Source organism: Monodelphis domestica, chromosome 1 (genome assembly GCF_027887165.1).
Source record: "Monodelphis domestica isolate mMonDom1 chromosome 1, mMonDom1.pri, whole genome shotgun sequence".
NCBI classification, from domain to species: Eukaryota; Metazoa; Chordata; class Mammalia; order Didelphimorphia; family Didelphidae; genus Monodelphis; species Monodelphis domestica.
Window position 1 is genome coordinate 14,134,868 of NC_077227.1, and position 18,832 is coordinate 14,153,699.

An 18,832-nucleotide genomic window follows, 5' to 3' on the forward strand; every position below is an offset into this window, starting at 1 on the left:
ATTCCCTGAGACCCATTCAGACAGGTCTGAGCTCTAAACCCACGGCTGACCCAGGATCTGTGCTCTCGGGAGGACTTGACTTGACCTCTCCTTGTCTGCAAAAGGAAGGCTAACTGAGAGACAGGCAGCAGATAGTCTTTCACTAAGAAAGATCTGAATTCAAATTGTGCCCCTGACTCTACAGACTGCAGAACTCCTGGGAAGGGTACAAAAACCTGTCAGTGCACCAGCCAGCTCTCTAAGATCATACATTTCAAATGAGTGGTCAGCCTATATCAGTGGTGGGAGATTCCCTGTTAAGAGTTCCTTAGACAAAAAGAAGAGGAAAGGAAAGGAAAGGAAAGGAAAGGAAAGGAAAGGAAAGGAAAGGAAAGGAAAGGAAAGGAAAGGAAAGGAAAGGAAAGGAAAGGAAAGGAAAGGAAAGGAAAGGAAAGGAAAGGAAAGGAAAGGAAAGGAAAGGAAAGGAAAGGAAAGGAAAGGAAAGGAAAGGAAAGGAAAGGAAAGGAAAGGAAAGGAAAGGAAAGGAAAGGAAAGGAAAGGAAAGGAAAGGAAAGGAAAGGAAAGGAAAGGAAAGGAAAGGAAAGGAAAGGAAAGGAAAGGAAAGGAAAGGAAAATCCTCTCACATTCATCCTCCTGTGATTGCTGTACTTTGTAAACTTGACCTTGAGGCAGAATTATGAGCCCTCTTGATCACTGGTTAGGTGGTCCTGGTTTCTTTGACCTGATGACAGATTGCTCATCTGCCACAAGAATGAATGAGTCTATTGATGCTTTGTAGTGGAATCATTTTTTCTAACCTTCCCTCCATTTTTTTTAACAAATCAGTAAATCTCTGCCTCGCTTCTCCCTCTAGCCTCCACCACTCAGATTTGACTTTTGCCATTTGTATAGTAAAAATGTTATTTCTCCTGGTTTTTACATCAAAAGATCAAACAATTCTCAGCTAGTAGAAGTTCAAAGATTCTTATTGTCATATATAGAAAATTTTCAATTTGACCGTGTGGTAAAAAAACAAAACTGAAAGCTAAGTGGTGACTATTATTATTATTAGAATATCCTATTCAGTTCTTTGCATTTGATTGAGTTTCAAACTGGTCAAAACACATCTCCTAGGTTTCTTCATGATATACTCTTTTTAAACCACTACATAAACTGAGTTGATGGTGTCCCATTCAAAGGAGAGAGATAGGCTGTCAGGCCTACCCTACCCTTTTCCTTTTCCTTTTCTTGACCTTCAATTTGTTAAATTTCTATGGTTGGATCTGAATATTTAATTGGTGGTTGCCAGGGATTTAATTTCTAAATCCCAAAATGAATTACTCAAGTAAATGGAATTAATGGTAGTTTATTTTACAATAGAGCAAAGATATTAAGGAAGAGAGAAAAGGGGAGAGAGAGAGAGGGGGAGAGAGAAAGAGAGAGCGAGACAGAGAGAGATAGAGACAGAGAGACAGACAGAGACAGAGACAGAGACAGAGAGATAGAGAAAGAAAGAAAGCTCTGGCTTCCTCTGAGCCAGGCAGAAATTCTAAGGTACCAAACAGGGGAAAGGAGTCTCAAGGTGATGGGCCTTTCTCAGAGGTTCACACCTCCAGAAAGGGCAAGGAACTAAGTCAGTCTTTATACTCACTACAGTGACTGTCTAAAAGGAAAGCAGTCTGAGGTCTCCCGCATGTCTCCAGGGGTCCAGTTCCACAGCCAAGTGTCTTCACTCCAAGTCTGAGTGTCTGTCTTCCAGTCTCTCCTCTGAGTAACTCTTCATTCTTCATTGATTCTTGTGTGCCTCTGTTTCCTCTATTTAAAGAACTTTTTCTCTTGTGTCACCTCCCCTAAATTTTTATGTCTACCAATCACAGCAGATGCTGCTCTCCAGGACTGCCCACTTAATGTATGAAATGGGTGTCCCACCTTTTGTAGTTAGTTTACACCTTTTTGGTTAGTTAACACCTTTTTGGTTAGTTAACACCTTTTTGTAGTTAAAATGGGTAGGTCTACTTTAAATACTGAGTTAACGCTTTTGGGATTAAAATTTAAAAATAACCAGGGGATTGCAACTTAATCTTCACAATCAAGGAAGAGCTAAGTATCTTCAATCTGGGGAGAGCTAAATCCAATCTTCACAAATTCCATTCCCATCCTCAGTTTCCTTTTCTTCTTCCGTATCTTTATGCTCATCTTCTTTCTCCTCCTGCTTCCTTCACCTTTTCTCATCCTAATCTTCCTTCTTATCCTCCTCATCAAATTTTGACTCTGTATAAGAGAGGACTTCCTTACCATTAGAACTGGCTAAAAACTGAGTATTCAAATAAACTCAACATCACTTGTTAGGGAAGGTGTCAAGGGCATTCTGCTTCAAGTACAGGCCAAACTGAATGACTGCTGAGGTCTCTTCCAGTTGTGACTCAGTGATTGCCTTTATCTTCTTCAAACACACATCATGTGCCTACTAAGCATACAGCACTGTGCTAGTCAGAGTAGGGTCTTTTGAGGAAATTCCCAAGCAATCTTTGGGCTTCATCTACTGGCATTTCTGGAAATTTGTGTTTATAAGGAGTTTTCTGCAAGTATGCAAAAATACCACAATCTCAATTTCTCCCTATGTTTTCATGCTAGCTGGCATTTTTTTTTTTGGTTATTGATGCCATTGCTGCTGTGGCTCCTTTTTATGGTCTTCTGACTCTTGCCATGGCTCAGAAGGAGGCAGCCACTTGTGAATCTTTGAAGGCAAAACTATTAATGGTTTGGCAACTCTAGCTTAAGCCACAATTTTGGTTCTCATGCACAATCACCATTAAATGGGGAAAGGCGGAATTTTTCTTTTACCTTGGCCTAGCTGTTTTAATCTGTGGGAGCCATCTTTTTTTACAGTGAGAAGATTTGCCTTACTTTCTCTCGAATTTCGGGAATTCAAGCTCTAAGTAGTTTCCCAAATCAGTTTTCTTTTGCAACAACAAAGTAAGGCGGTATATGTGTAACATTTACCATTTGAAGTGGTGAGTCAGATGTCCAAATGCTGAGATTTGGAAGGAATGTTCCAGAGGACTCATGTTTTCCAATGTTGCTTCCCCCAGAGTTTGGGTTTTACATATGACCCATGTCACCCTCAGCCAACAAACAAATTTCCATATTAGTCAATTCCATAATGATGTCCAGAAAGTCCCCCCAGAAGAAGAGAGTTGAGGTCATATTCCTGTCCTCCCCAATCGTTGTCAAGCAAACTGCCACATATGCTGGGCACAAAAAAGGAAGACGAAAAAAATCATACCAAAAAATAATAGCATGATGTTTCCATGGATCAACCTGGACAATGAACAGAAGAAGGCTTGACCAGCAGGAATAAATCCTCTGTGTCATTTCCCTCAGTGATGGGAGTTGAAATCTAGCCATGCTTGCTCAAGGTGACTGTTGTCTTTGTTTGCCGCACAGTGTCCAGCCAATATATCAGTGGTCTACCTTTCTTTTCCTTAACATTGCAAGGGTACTAGTGGAGTTCTCAGGCTATCACCCATGGCTTTTGGATTTACCATCTGGCCAGCCCATCTTCTCTTGTGGTCCTCTTCTTTTTGATGCCTCATGGTATTCAGAGTTTCTAAACATTGCATCCATTCACACTCACCCTACACTCTTCTGAAGCTTCCTGTGTGACTTTCATTTTAAATCCTTGGAAGATGGCAGCATTTTATGTCTCACTGCTATGGAACAGCATTGGTAGAATGTTAATATCAAAAATATGAATTTTTTCACGGGAAGCTTAGGGTCAGTAAAAGAGTTTTACTGTTCTCCAAAAGAAATTCAGACTGTTCTTTCCCTCCTGTTCTCTTGTTCTAACTCATTGACAATCTGTATGATCTGTCCCAGATGTACATGTGATTAGACAAGCTCCATAAAGTATCCATAGAAATGCATATTGAAATTGAGGAAAGAGATCTTCTTCCATTCAGCCTTTCCTGTGTGAATGAACAGGATCTTCCTTTGAGTGACTGCACCTTTCTTCTAGTGTGCTCCACAATATTATGGAGCTTGAAGTGGTTAACACATGGTCATTCACAAAGAGAAGTGTCTGGGGACCTTTTGATGATCTCCCCCATCAGGTAGCAGTAGCTCTGGTAAGCACGCACCTTCTTGAATGCCTCAGCAAATATTTATTCCCAGAAGGCCGTTAAACAGAGCTATTGCCATTGTCATATCTCCCAAGGATTCTTGACTGGTTGTTCTAGTCCTATTTTTCCCTATATAAACTCCACTGGTTTCATTAATGTTCCAGAAGATACCCTGGCGGCGGCCTCATATTGTCTCTCTTAGCTCTCGCTCTTGCTCTATAAGATAACTCCTTTTTGATCATAGATGAGCTCACCTCAACTTTGGCACTATTTCTTAAATTCCAGATATTGTTAAAGTTGGCCCTAGTCTTCATCTGCTCATCGTTCTCCTTTGTGTCACCCATTATGATGAGATGTTCTTCACTCTACCTTCCTGTGAATGTCACCAATGTTTATTGGCACTTCTGGTTTGGGGGATGGGGAGAGATCAGTAGACTAACTCTTCTGTCTTATACCAGCATAAGAATGCTTCCCAAGCAGGTAACAGAACAGAAAAGATGGCTCTACCATCTAAACGGGTGTGAATTCTTCTGATTTAATGCTCTGGTTTGCTCTAAGTTACGTGGATTGGATCGGGTGAGATTGCTTTCTACCCTTTTGATGGGATTGCCAGTTACTTTCAAGACTAACTAGCTTCATCACTGGCAGAATTTCCAATGTCCCTAGACATAGCTTTCCTCTTGAAAGGAGTGGAGGAAGGAAGGAGCCGAGACCCTGATTTGGGTCTTATTAGGATGCATATAACTAGGAAGATATGGCCTGCCAAGACCAGAAGTTATTGGCATGGCTATAGCCAGGTCTCTTGCAAAATTTGTTTGCTCTTGACTCTGCTTTCTGTCCCTTCCAACTAACAAGGAGAGGAGGTATCTCCTGGTGCTGCTGTGAATGTCCAGCTTCTCTCTTCCTTTCAGCAATGGGGTGGCAGCAACCGCTTGGGGCTCTGCTCTAAAATGGGCTTTGGACCCATTCCCTCAGATTCCTTCCCTTCTCTGTCCCTTTCCCTAGGGTTGAAGAGAAGATTAAAGATGATACTATGCAACTCATGCTTGGCACCTGTTTCCTGTTGTCTTTTTCTCCCTGCTAGGACTTGGGATGTCCATGAATCTTCTTGCCCAAGTTTGTCCCACTGGACCTGGGAGGTATAATCTAATGCCATTTTCTTTTTAGGAATAATTGTGTGTCTTTTCTATTAAAAAAAAGTTTTCTTCTTGCCTTTTGTTCATGCATAATATTCATTCTCCCCCTTTCCCCCTTGCCCAGCAAGCCTTTCCTTGGAATAGAAACAAAGAACGAAAAATCCAAACAGTCCAGCAGACGTGCCCAGCATGTTAACAGTGACTACAGCATGCATGCACATTTTCTCTTCTCTCCACCGAGGCCAAGCACGATCATCACACAATCTCTGCTTCATTTCATTGTTCTTCCCATATCTCTTATATTGTGGTAGCATTCGCTCACCTCACTGGCCATCATTTCAGAGGATTGCAAACTTTCAGCCCTTGGAGCGGGCTAGATTATGCCATACTTTCTGGGCCCCAATGAAGGCTCCCTCTTGTTCTGTAGTCATGGGGCTCAGGTTCCAGGCGCCCTGTGACCTACGTCTAGTGGCCCCTCACTAATCTGTGGAGGCTGCAGACACATTAACAGGTGGGAGAAATGCGGGTTCCCCATCCTTAAAGGCTACTTAAGGGCACAGCTGTGAGGCTGCTGAGACGGAGCACCCCATGATCTGCAGCTGCATGGTAGCCCTGGGAGAATATTTCTTGAAGGGGGGTGTACATAGAGGGGAAAGGAAAGAGAATTAGCATTTATTCTGCCCGTAATATATAACAGGCACTATATTAAGCACATTAGGGATATCATAATGTGATCCTTACAAGAACCCTGAGAGTGAGGTGCTGTTATCTCCCGTTCTGAGCTTGACAGAACTTCAGTGACTTGCCTAGGATCACACAGTTTAGTAATGGTCCTAGGGTCAGATTTGAACTCAGGCCCAGTGCTTTATCCACTGTGTCACCTACCTTCCAGAGGAGGGAGAAACATTTTATAAAAATAAATGTGATATAAAACATAGGAAGGTATCTCATATGTACGTACACACACACACACACACACACACATATGTAAAGGTCCTCTGTGTGGATGGTACTCCAGGGTCCGGCTTTATAATTGGCTGACAATGAAAGAACATTGCAGGAGGGGGTCTCTCCTTACTCAGGAAGGTCGAAAGAGAAGGAAGGGCGGACAAAGCTGACCATCGCAGTCCCCCACTCAGGAAGCTTCGGTGTCTCGCTCGGGCCTCTGGAGCAGAACATCCATCTGCAGCTACGTGCTTGAAGCCCATCAATCTGACCATGATCTCTCTTTCCAAGAGGATGGACCGTACTCCAAGCTGGCCTACTTGCTCTGCTGTGTATATGGAAGTTGGTCTCCCTTTTCCTTGTCCTTCGTATAGACTCCCCCCCCCCCCCAGTGCCTGGGATGCCTTCCCTCCTCTCCTCTTCCTCTTGGTATGTTTCAGTCCTTTCAAGTACCCCCCAATGGATGGGGAAGGCATTTGAAAGGGCGAATGATTGTGATTCTCTCTGGGTTCCATTCACATTCCATTTACATCACTTTCATTCTCTTCTCTCTGACCACTTTGGTGACTTTCAAAGAGAAAACATTTCAAAAACTGGACTCAAACAATAGGGGCTGAAATCAAGGGGACCCGCTGGACAGAAACATGCCGCTTTACTATGAAACATCCCCATGATTGAAAACTACCCATATGTTAGGTCTCTTTCCGAGAGTGGGAGAGCAAAAGTCCTCTGTCCTGTCAAGGTCTCTAATATCCTAGTACTGGGCATTCCAGCCAATTCTGGACATTCCATTCCATTCAGCAAATGTGCCTTAGTTACCCACTGTGTGTGGGGCACTGTACTGGATCCCAGGAATGCAGAGACCACCATGCATTCAATCGGAGCTTCCCCCAAAGATTGTAATGGCATAATGTCGGCGCAGTAATTAGGGGTGCAGGGGATTCAGGGAAGGCCAAATGGGAGGTGGCACCGGAGCTGAGCCTGGAAGGAAGATAGAGGGGAGCAAGGGGAACCTTTTAGGCATAGGGTCTGGTCCACAAGGCGTGAACACAGAAGGTGAATAGTGTATAGGAGTAAAAGCAAGTAGGCCTCCTTGACTGGATCAGAGTGAAGAGTCAGGGAGATGAGGAGGTGATAGGAAATGAAGTTGAAAAGATAGATTAGAGACAGATAATATTACCCTCATTTTACAGATAAAGAAGCTCAAGGCTCAGACTGTGGCCCATGGTTATGTATCTACTAAAGTGGCAGGATTGGCATCCATAGCTCCATACAGAATTTCTAGGTGAGTGCAGAGAGCGTTCTATTCCTACAATTTATCCAAAGAAATGTGCTTTTCTTAGTCCTTGGCACTGTAACCATGTGGTTTTCATTTTGAGATTGAGCCACAAGAAAAAAACCACGTGTTTATAGTCTTGAAACAGCAAAAGGAAAATTCATTCTCTCGGTGTTTTAAAGAATGAGAAGGGTATTAGCAATGACTCGAGACTTTTCTTGGTTGTTGACTTGAATTCCATTTTGACATTCATGATTGTTCAGCCAGCAATTCAAGAGGCAAAGATAATGGCAAACAATCCACATTTTGACTTTCGCTTGGGGAAAAATAAGCCTTTAGATCCATGATGTAATGCTCAACCCCAGCCCCCACAGACTAGAACAGCTCAATAACTCCACGGAATGATGATTCTAGTAGAATGAAAACTCTTTGAGGTCAGGGACTGTTTCAGTTTGATCTTAGCAGTGTTACCCACTGCATGGCTGAATGCCCGAGTGAATGATTCTTTGCTTCATGAGCTGAAATAAAGCAAAGGCATATTCGGGGTGAGAGCGAGAGTTTGCCAATGAAGACTAACTCTAGAGAAGATACATCAAGGGCATCCTAGAGATGTCAGATCACAATGGGATGGCTTGGGTGGCCTTATGAATTGGAAGGGACCACATAGGCTGTCTAGTTCGGTCCTTACATTTACCAAGAAGGAGGAGGATAAATAAAGTCATTTACCCAGAGTCACAAGGGCCGACACCAAGTTGGATGGGCAACCACGAAGGGTTAGAAGCAGCCCCAATCTGTAAGGCTCTCCTTGGGCCAAGAGAAGGGCTTCTTCCACAACATCATATACCTCTGATCTGTGTGAACCCCTGATCAGAAGATCGGAGGCTTCTTCATATCTCCCCTTCCTTCCCTTTATCCTCAAATTTGGTTCTCTAACTTGCAAATTGGTGATTCAGGTACTTTATATTAACCCAGAAGTACCATCAAGGACACATTTTCCACAGATACATGTGCACAAACCCCACGATGGACTGACATTAATTTTACCTTGTCTCCTTTCCACACCATCTTCCAAATGGAGCTAAGGTGTTGGGTATCCGTAGGGGGGAGGGAGAGTGTTCATTGCCACCTGGTTTGGGTCGTCTGTCTTCCAGGGCAAGGCAGATAGAAAACGTTATGGGTGAAGAGCCTAGACTTATGTAAGTCATTTACTGTCTGGAGAACTCGCTCTCACTTACGTTAGGGCCTGGCAGAAATCCCAGCAGGAGACTGGATCCCGAGTAGATGCGATTGCAGTCCATCCTGAGTGCAGGGGGCCCTTGCAGCTGTGGGAATAGATTGGGGCCGGAGTCCACTCTCCAATGACTCCCCCGAGCCTGGTGGTTATCACTCAGAATGTGGGTATGAGAATAGGATCAGGGAGGCAGGCTCAAGCTGCTGCCTTCTGATCCTTCACTGCTTGCATGAATTTGTGGCTGAATCACTTTGCCTGCTCATCCCAGCCAATTTTTCTCTGTCAATCTCTTTTTTTGTGATTTCAGATAATTAAAGTGAAGAAAATGGGGGCAGCTGGGTGGCTCAGTGGATAGAGAGCCAGGCCTAGAGATGGGAGGTCCTGAGTTCAAATTTGGCCTCAGACACTTCCCAATTGGGTGACCTTGGACAAGTCCCTTAACCCCCATTGCCTAGCCCTTACCACTCTTCTGGCTTGGAACCAGTACACAGCATTCATTCCAAGATGGGATGTAAGGGGTTGAAAAAATAAAGCGAAGAAAAAAAAATATATATATAGGTAACGTTGAAATAAAAAGTCAGAAGACCTTCAGATCTTTGGCCAGGAGAAGACAGAAGATGTGCCCACTGTCACACGATAGGAGGATGAACAGAGCTGAGCTGGCATGCCAGCAGGCCGCAAGTGTGAGAGCATTATTTGAACGTATAGAGGGAGTCAAGACGGAACTGTCTCGTAGTGTATATGGAAATGTCTATTCCACTCGCTATTTGATCGCTTCAGAATGAACTTTTTATAACAAATCGAAGCTTCTTGAGGGCAGGGAGCTGTTTTCTTTTTTCTTTGTAGTCTCAAGGCCCAATACAGTTGCTGGCCCACAGTAGGCGATGGGTAAATGCCTATTAATTGCTGGATTGATAGGCGGCTCTCTGTCGAGACCTTCAACATGCCTCAAGTCCTTTAGACCCATTATCTGGTTTGAATGTCATCTCCAAGCAACCGGAGGATGTACATGTTATGGGTGATTGTGGCCCTGCAGCCGAGGCTCTGATAGGGGGTCCCACGGCTCCAGGAAGAGTGCTAAAAGTCCCAGGGCACGAACGTCCCAGAAACGAGTGGCTGTTGACTTGGGTCCCAGAATCCAGAGCCTCTTGGCCTTTCATTGCCTCAGCCTCCGGGCCCTGGCCCAGATGTCTCTCCCATCTCCTGTAGCACCTGGCTCCAGGGCAAAGCTTTGTTCAATGCTCTAAGTTGATTTAGTTGGTAAACAGTCCTGAAGGAGGATCGCAACTGCTTCATTTAAGAGAACAGCCCCAGGATTGTCTGGGCTGCCCTGTGGACGAGGCATTAGCTGTGCTCTGGTTGGCTGCAGAGGGCAGAATGCAGAGGACTGGCTGGGCATCGCAAGGAAGTGAGAAAGACGTAGAAAAGACGTAGAAAAACTGTGGGCCATCCCAGGGCAGGCCAGGCTGCCTCAGGAAGTGGGGACAGGTGGTGGGGGCCGCCCACAGGCCATCTTCAAGCCAAGCCGGATGAGGATCCCGTGTGGGACCAGGCTGTCTTGCTTACGTTCTCCTTCCAACTCTGAGGTTCTGGGACATTATTCATTGCACATGGTAATGGTTTAAGGGAAAGTGATAATAGTTAGCATTTATATAGCACCTACTATGTGCCAGGCACTGTGCTAAGTGTTTTATGATAATGATCTCATTTGAGCTTCTCAACAACCCTGGGAGGTATGTGCTACCATTATCCCCATCAAAAGATAAGGAAACGGAGACAAAAAGAAGTTAAGTGACTTGTCCAGGGTCACAAAGTTTAGGAAGTCTCTGAGGTTGGATTTGAATTTAGGTCTTCCTTATTCCTACCTCTGCACTCTATCCACTGTGCCACCTATGTGCCCCTAAGTGTCTTTATTTTTAATTTTTTTTTTCTAAAGCCTTCCCTTCCATCTTAAAATTGGTTCTAAGTATTGATTCCAAGACAGAAGAGTGGTAAGGACTAGGCAATGGGGATAAAGTGACTTGCCCAGGGCCATACAGCTAGGAAGTGTCTAAGGCCAGATTTGAACCCAAGACCTCCCATCTCCAGGCCTGCCCCCCCCCCCATTTACTTTAAGTTTAAATTATACTCAGCTAATGAGGAAATCGAGCTGCCAAGCTTGGGTGCCTTCCCAGCATTCCATGGTTCATTGGTCAGTGTGAGATGTAGGACTGGAACCCAGATCTGTGGGACTTTCAGGCCAGTGCTCTGTCCTCTCCACATTCTCCATGCCAGGCTGAAGTGAGGTTGTCTTCAGAACCTTCGTTGTGCCTGAAAAACAACTACAACAAGCATGTGTCTGACCAAAGAAAGAAAATGAGTGTTAGGCAAGCGGTCTTCTGGCCTGATTGCTCCCTTCCCAGGAGGGCTGTTTACCCAATGGCTCATTCAACCACCTGAATAGAATCTATTTATTTTATTCCTTCTCGGGGCTGGGCGGGGTGGGAGGAGGCCGGAGGAGAGTTTGGGGGACCTTCGCCAGGGCTCTGGGCTTTGGGCTGTAAAAGGGAAGAGAGAGGGAGGACCAAAGGAAAAGAGACATGATTGTTCGGTGGGCAAGTATGCTTGCAGGATTGTTTCCTGTGGGTCCGCGTATTTAGTACATGCGTGTGCGTGCTCACACACACACACACACACACACACACAGGAGACGGGCTCAGGAATGTGGTTCTTTTTATAGCTCCATCCTCTGTGTGAAGGGGGACCCTGGCGACATCTGAGCTGCGAGGACTGCCAGCGAGCGGAACACAGTAGTGATGGCGCATCCCTGTCTGAGAACTGGGTGGGCAGGAATTTTTCATTTCATAAATCATTACCAGCAGCTGCTCCGACTGCACAGCCCTGGGAAGCTCTTAAACCAATAAAAACGGCCCAGAAAAGAAGGGAGAAAAGGGCCTTCCCTTTGTCCCTTCGGAAAGGCTTTCAGGGCTCCGGATTCAGTTTTTTAAGAGGCCCCAAACTCCCCGGTTACTGCTCACTCGCAGGCCAAGTCCTCATCCTGGGCATTTTGTTTTCCTTCTTGATAAAGACTCTGAAGGCCGCCTGGAGCAGCAAATCCGTGCAGAAGCCCTCCTTTCATGGCTCCGGCTGAAGGCGGTGCTTCCTGCCCAGAATACTCCATCCCTGTCTTGCAGAGACATATCTGTCCTTGGACACTCCCTGCACTCTCTCTCTCAGGCCAGTGGTGGGCAGGAGGTTCTTTGCATGTCTTTCTTCACCCCTATTTAAGTAGCACAGGTCACAGCACATAGGAGCCAGAGTCAGGGAGCCCCGAGTCTAAATCTGACCTCAGACACTTATCAGCTGGGTGGCCCTGGCTAAATCCTTCTATACCTGCCTCAGGTTAGGGGGATCTGTAAAACGGGGATCAGTCATAACAGCTACCCCACAGGGTTTGTTGTGAGGATCAAATGAGACATTTCCTCCTCCACCCCTCCCCCAAACTGGTCCAGGCCACAAGAATCCCTGTTTTGTGGCTTCCTTACCCCATCCTCATTCCCCTCAAAGGACTCCTCCAAGTCATCTTAGCTACGTGGCACACAGATACGTGACTCACGTCCGCTGGGGAAAGTGGCTGGAGCACACCCTTCTCTAAAAAAAATGTGCCATAGCAACCAATCAGTCAGCAAGGGTTGATGAAGTGGCTGCTCTGTGCCAAGCTTTATTCTATTGGAATACAAAAACAATACACGAAAGTCCTTGTCCTCAGGGACCTCATGTTCTGTCAGGGAAAACACACAGCTTAGTAGATGAGGGTTTAGCCTCGTTGTCTGGCACTGATTACTTAGTTAAGATCCTTCAGATATCTCAGAATGGCGTAGGAATAGTTGTATACAAGAATATGTTAAATCAGGATATTATATATAATATCATACAATACAATATCATATAATATCATACAATATATCACATCATATAATATAATATACCATATCATTTATATCATATAATAAATATAATATAATTAATATAATATAATGTAATATAACATAACATAGCATAACATAACATAGCATAGCATAACATAACATAACATAACATAATATAACATAATATAACATAACATAACATAACATAATATAATATAAAATAATATAATATAATGTAATGTAATGTAATGTAATGTAATATAATGTAATATAACATAATATAAACAGGTTACATCAGAAACATTTTCTGTTGAGTGTTAAAAGAATTTTGTGCAATTACTTATCTTTGAGAGAAAAATGATATGTGACCATAAGACACATATAACTCTACTGAAGGTTTGTTATTTGTTATACGACAGCACATGCATATAGGATATATTCTGTAATGAAAGTGAGTTGTACAAAGGTTTGGAAGAGGAAAAAAAAGAAAATCTTTGGGTAAAATGGAAAAAAAAAACAGAAATAAAAAGCACTATGGATGTACATAGAGAATTATGTGTATTTATGCAATAATATCTATTCCTATTGAATAAATATAAAATAGATGAGGAAAAATGAAGTTAAGTGACTTGCCCAGAGTCACACGGGTAGTAATTTTCAGAGTCTGTATTTGACAATTCTACTCTCTGCTGTTTCTTTGTAAACAATTATATTCCATTTATGTTTTCATGAAGAAGGCCATGATGGTGACATTTTTCACAAAACAGCAGACTTTTATTGTTAGGAGGAACTTCAACAAAGTCCATCTAGTTTTTCTTGTACTAGAACAAGAACTAGAACATTTAGGAGAAACATAATGGGACCCAGCAGTTAAAATAAAACCTAAATATTGTACTTTGGGGAGACACCACTGAACTTTGTCTCTGGAGACCTTGTGGCCTCTCTTATGTAGCTCAGCTCCAAAAGGAGGTGTTTGCTATCCTCTTGGCATGCTTTAGCATTAGGTGATGCCAAGAGTAAATCATCCATATATTGTATTAAATTACTGTGTTTAAATTTAATGGCATCAGTATCATGACCTTTTTCTTCTTTATCAATTCTGCCAGTTAAATATTTTAATTCTTTCTGGATCTTTTCTAGCAGATCATTATTTTTTTTTATTATTTAAAAAGGAAACCCTCACCTTCTGTCTTGGAATCAATACTGGGTATGGCTTCCAAGGCAGAAGAGTGGTAAGGGCTAGGCAATGGGGGTTAAGTGACTTGCCCAGGGTCACACAGCTGGGAAGTGTCTGAGGCAAGATTTGAACCCAGGACCTCCCATCTCTAAGCCTGGCTCTCAATCCACTGAGCTACCCAGCTTTCCCCTAGATTGTTAGTTTTTTATTGTTTTTCTTTATTGTCTTTAAAGACATAAGCAGCAGGTTGCCTCAACTCATCAATATCCATTTGAAACCACTTTGGGTAATGTGATTTAAAGTAATCCTGAGCTACTCTCGAACAGAGAACATCTTTGGGGGTGAGAGAGAATCCTCCACCTTTCCAAGCAGCCCATTCTCCTTGGGCTTAGCTCTGATGGTTACAAGCATTTCCCTCCCTTAAACCTAAAGTTGCCTCCTTGCAGCTTCTACTATTTTTTTACTTTTGATAATTTGCCAGTTTTGCTTATAATGCCCAAGCTATTTGTTTGTTTGTTTATAGGTTAGCCAGAGGAATAATCTGAAAGATTTGTTGCAATCTCTGTCCAAATGCAAACCGTCTTTACTCTTTACATCCCAAGTCAGCAGAGTATCCTGTGGGTCATTGAGGTGGAAGAGTGGATAGAGTTAGAGCCCTGGGGCCAGAGGACCTGAATTCAAATCCAGCCTCAGACACCAACTAGCTGTGTGACCCTGGGCAAGTCACTTAAACCCCTTTGCCTCCATTTTTCATATTTAAAATGACCTGGAGAAGGAAATGACAAATCACTGCAGTATCTTCATCAAGAAAACCCTCCATGGAGTCCCAAAGAGTTGGAAATGTCTGAAAAATGGGCGAGCATCCCTGAAAAAAAATGTCGATTTGCTCTTGTAGTTGCAGATAGTAGCTGATATCTTCTTCTGAAGCCATCACCAAAGGAAGAACACAGGGCACACTAGATATTTAAGCCCATCTTTTAATTTTTCATAGCAATCATGAAGATGAATGATTAGGCTGAGAGTGCCAGCTGGATCCTGTTCCTGGCAAATGGCCTTCCATTCTCCATATCCCTGGGTTGGTGCTCGCTCAATAGGTTTCTGATTGGATTTTCCTGAATTCGCCCAGTGCCGATGTTCTCCTACCATCATGTAAACCACACTGGACGGCTAACCGTTGTAATTAGGCTTGGAGAAAAATGAGAACCAACTCAGTGGAAACTGGTGTGTTCGAGATACTGGCTGAGCTCTGGCTGTGTGGTTCTTTGCATCTTCTTTGATCAAAAGAAAGAGAAAATCTGTGAAAATTAAATCCATAAGAGCCGGCCCCTACGCGGGAGAGTGCGATGGAGAAATACTGATGCAAGCCGAGACTCGAGCCAGAGATTCGCTTTACTGTCCCCAAAGGGCAACCCATTCGCGAAAGGGTGTGTTGCACAAAGAGAGTTTGTGTCTCTCTCATTATGGCTCTGAGCAGCAAGTATCACTGGGCTCGTTTCCTGCCACTCTGGGCCCCTGGGAAACAGTGTCTGATTATCATGAGAGAATGGAGTGACTGAGCTCAAGTCGTTCTCCTTGATTATTGCAACTGGCTCCGAATGGGCTTTGGATCCTCTCAGATTTATCCTTTGTCAGGTGGCCCCATTTGTGCCCCCCAAGTCCAGTCTGTTGCTGCTCTTCCCGAGAAGCTGGTAGTAAAATACAAACTTCTCCTCTGGGTGTGGAAAGCCTTTCTCATGTTGCCTCTAAATATCCTTTCCAGTCTGACGTGGTCGTAGACTCTCGTGTACTGGGCATCCCTGCCAGATGCTCCTCCTCACCGTCCCCCTGACAGGAGGTGATCCCTTCAGCCTTTGCACTGGATGCCTCACACGGTTGGACCTCCCTCCACAAGGTCTCTCCTGATCCTTCCAGACTCTGCCCCACCCCAAATTATATTTACTTCTGTAAGTTTTGATGGAAGGTAACATGGCGCAGTGGATAATGAGGTCGTCTTGGGGGGTGGAAGACCTGTGTTCCAGATCTTGCTCTGACCCAGAGGAAATTTGCTTAATTGAATTTAGTTCTCCCAGGAGACTCTTTAATACTAAATTTGGGGGTGATTATTAGTCTGATCTACCTTTAGAAGAGGGATTTCCTTTCTGGCAATTCCCTAAGCCAATAAAATCATAGTTTTAGCTCCTTCCCTCCCATCCCCATGTTGATTTTTTAAAATTAACTTATCCACGTATAAACTGTTTCTCAGAAAGGGAGGCACACACACCTGAAGGGACTGTTCAATTTTTTCTTTGAATCTCCAGGATTTAGTTTAAAACAATAAGCATTTATTTATTAAACACCTTCTATAGGCCCGACATTGTTCTAAAAGCTGGTAATATAAATGCAAACAAAGAAATAAACCCCTGTTCTCTCTTTAAAATTACCTAGGAATGCTCAGTGGTTTGAGAGTCAGGCCCAGAGATGGGAGGTCCTGGGTTCAAATTTGACCCCAGACACTTCCTAGCTGTGTGATTCTTGGCAAATCACTTAACCCCTATTGCCTAGCCCTTATCCCCAGTATTGATTCCAAGACAGAAGGTGAAGGTTTAAAAATAAATAAAATAAAATTACCCATGAGCCTCAATGAATAAATCTAATGTTTTTTCCTCTTATATCTCACGTTTTCATTTTATTTCATTTCTTTTTTATCTGTATAGAGATTTTACATTATTAATCACCTCTTCTTCATGATACTCTCCTCTCTTAGTTTCTAATGACACTGTTTTCTCCTGGTTCTCTTCTGACATCTCCTCAGGTCCCAGAACAGAGCAGTGGAAGTCATCTCCAGTAAGTGAATCTGACCTGGGTGAAGATCTAGCAAAGCACACTGAGGAGGAATAAGTGTATGGCGTGTCAGATAGGACAGAAGAAATAACAAGAAGAGGAGAATATTTGACTCAGCCAAAGGCTGGAGAAAGGACAAGGATAGAAACTGAGGAAACACCATTAGATTTGAAAATTGAGAGACCGATGGCAACTTTAGAGGGTGTAAAGCTGCTCAAAGATGAGGCTGAAAGCTAGAATACAGAGAGTTAAAGAAGTAGAGACACTGATTATAGACAGACTTCTGAAGGAGCCTGGCCACAAAAAGGAAGAGAGATATAGGATGACAGTTACTGAGGATGGATGGATCAAATGAAGGGGTTCTTTTTTGGAAGGAGAAAACACAGGAATGTTTTGTTAAAAGATATTTTATTTTCCCAATTTCATGTAAAAACATTTTTCTACATACGTTTTTCTGAAGTTATAAGATCCAAGTTGTCTCCCTCTCTCCCTTCCCTCCCCCTCCTGGAGATGGTAAGCAATTTGATCTGGGTTATACATGTATTATCATGCAAAACATATTTCCATATTGTTTATTGTTGTAAGAGAATACTTATAAAGCCAAAACCCCAAAATAAAAACACAAATAAACTAAAGTGGAAAATCTCATGCTTTGATCTGCCTGCCAACTCCAACAGTTCTTTCTCTGGAGGTGGAGAGCATTCCTTGTCATAAATCCTTTGGAATTAATTGTCCCGGATCGTTGTATTGCTGAGAGTAGCTATGTCAGTCACAGATGATCATCATACAATATCGCTGTTGCACAGGAATGGTTCTGAACAGTAGGGAGGCACACAGTAGACAGGGAGAGATCGATAAATGGGGGACATGATAGGCTGTGATGGGAATCCATGTTCATGTAGAAAGGTTTTCCTTGGAAAGAACCACCACCTCATTAGGTGAGACAAGAGTGAAAGGAAGGGAGAGTGGCTGAAGGCAATTGAGTGTTGTGAGATGAAGTGGAAGCAAAGGGAGAAGATGGAATTTTTTTTACAAGGTCTAAATTTTTTCAGTTGAAATATGAGACAAGGTTCTCAGCTAAGAGGGTGGGGAAAGGGGGAGCCAGATGCGATATGAAAAGGGATATGAAGGTCTGGAGAAGATGCTGTGACTAGTGGGATAGTGAAGTGATTAGGGAGGTATAAAAGCATTGCCTTGCTGCAGTGAGAGCCCCGTTGAAATTATGTAACAAATTTGTAGTCAAGCCAGTTTGCATGATATCTTGGTTGGTTTTTTTTTTGTTTGTTTTTTTTTTTAGATTTCATTCAGTATCATGCAATTAGGAGAAAAAGTCATGGATGGAGGGAATAATCTAAGGCTGAGGCTAAGCAGATCAAGATCTTCCATAGAATTAGGGTACAAGGGATTGGAGAGAAGGCAGTGTAGAGCTGAACTGTTTCTCCAAGAAATGTCTTTTCCCAGGGAAGGGAGGAAAGTAGCTCAGTCAGGGTAGAGGAGGTTCTGGGAAAGAAGAGAGCGACAGAGGAATTAGAGGTCACTGTGAAGATGAAGGAGAGGGTTTGGTGTTGCAAGACACAGGGAGAGGTGGATGACACCAGTTTAAGGTCAGGTAAAGGAAATTCAGATTCATGATGTAGGAGAAGCTTTGTGGGTCATAGGAAGATCAAGAGTATGACCATCTCTGGAATAATTGGGTGGGAAGCAGATCTAGATCATAGAAAATGAGTGAGTTGGGAGGTAAGGATATTTGAGGGCATATAGTGTCAATATATGAGTTCAAGACCCCTTGTATGAAGGCAGGAGTTGAGGAGAAGAGAAAGACTATGATACAGGCACTGACATATGTGAGGAAAAAAGCATGTTTTAGATGTCAATATTGTTGTTGTTGTTTAGTCATATCAGTTGTGTCTGATTCTGTAGGATCCTGTGGACCATCCTGTGTCCAATGAGTTTCTTGGCAAAGACACTGGAGTGGTTTACCATTTCTTTCTTCTGAAGATTAAGGAAAACAGAGATGAGTGACTTGCTTAGGGTCACACAGCTAGTAAGTAGATCTGAACTCAGGAAGATGAGTCTTCCTGACTTCAGGCCCAGAAATTTCACCACTGTACCACCTGGCTGTCCCTGAAGAGATGAGAGAATGTTCATCACTGAGGATTCATTTCAAATAGTGTATCTTTGTCTCTAGGGGCTCAGCCTCCCTGTAGAACCATCCCAGAGCATCCAATACCAGTGAGTA

General features: G+C 43.3%; 1 long non-coding RNA gene across 1 annotated transcript in view; it reads right to left on the reverse strand.

The window, feature by feature from the left end:
• Positions 1 to 544: 544 nt before the first annotated feature.
• The window catches only part of LOC103095015 (uncharacterized), a 37,676-nt gene continuing 19,388 nt past the window's right edge, over positions 545 to 18,832 (reverse strand). The window contains exons 2-3 of the long non-coding RNA XR_460075.3: positions 8,502 to 11,009; positions 545 to 7,975 (exon numbers count right to left, since the gene is read on the reverse strand). This is a non-coding gene — a long non-coding RNA (uncharacterized LOC103095015). The remainder of the gene's footprint in view (positions 7,976 to 8,501; positions 11,010 to 18,832) is intronic.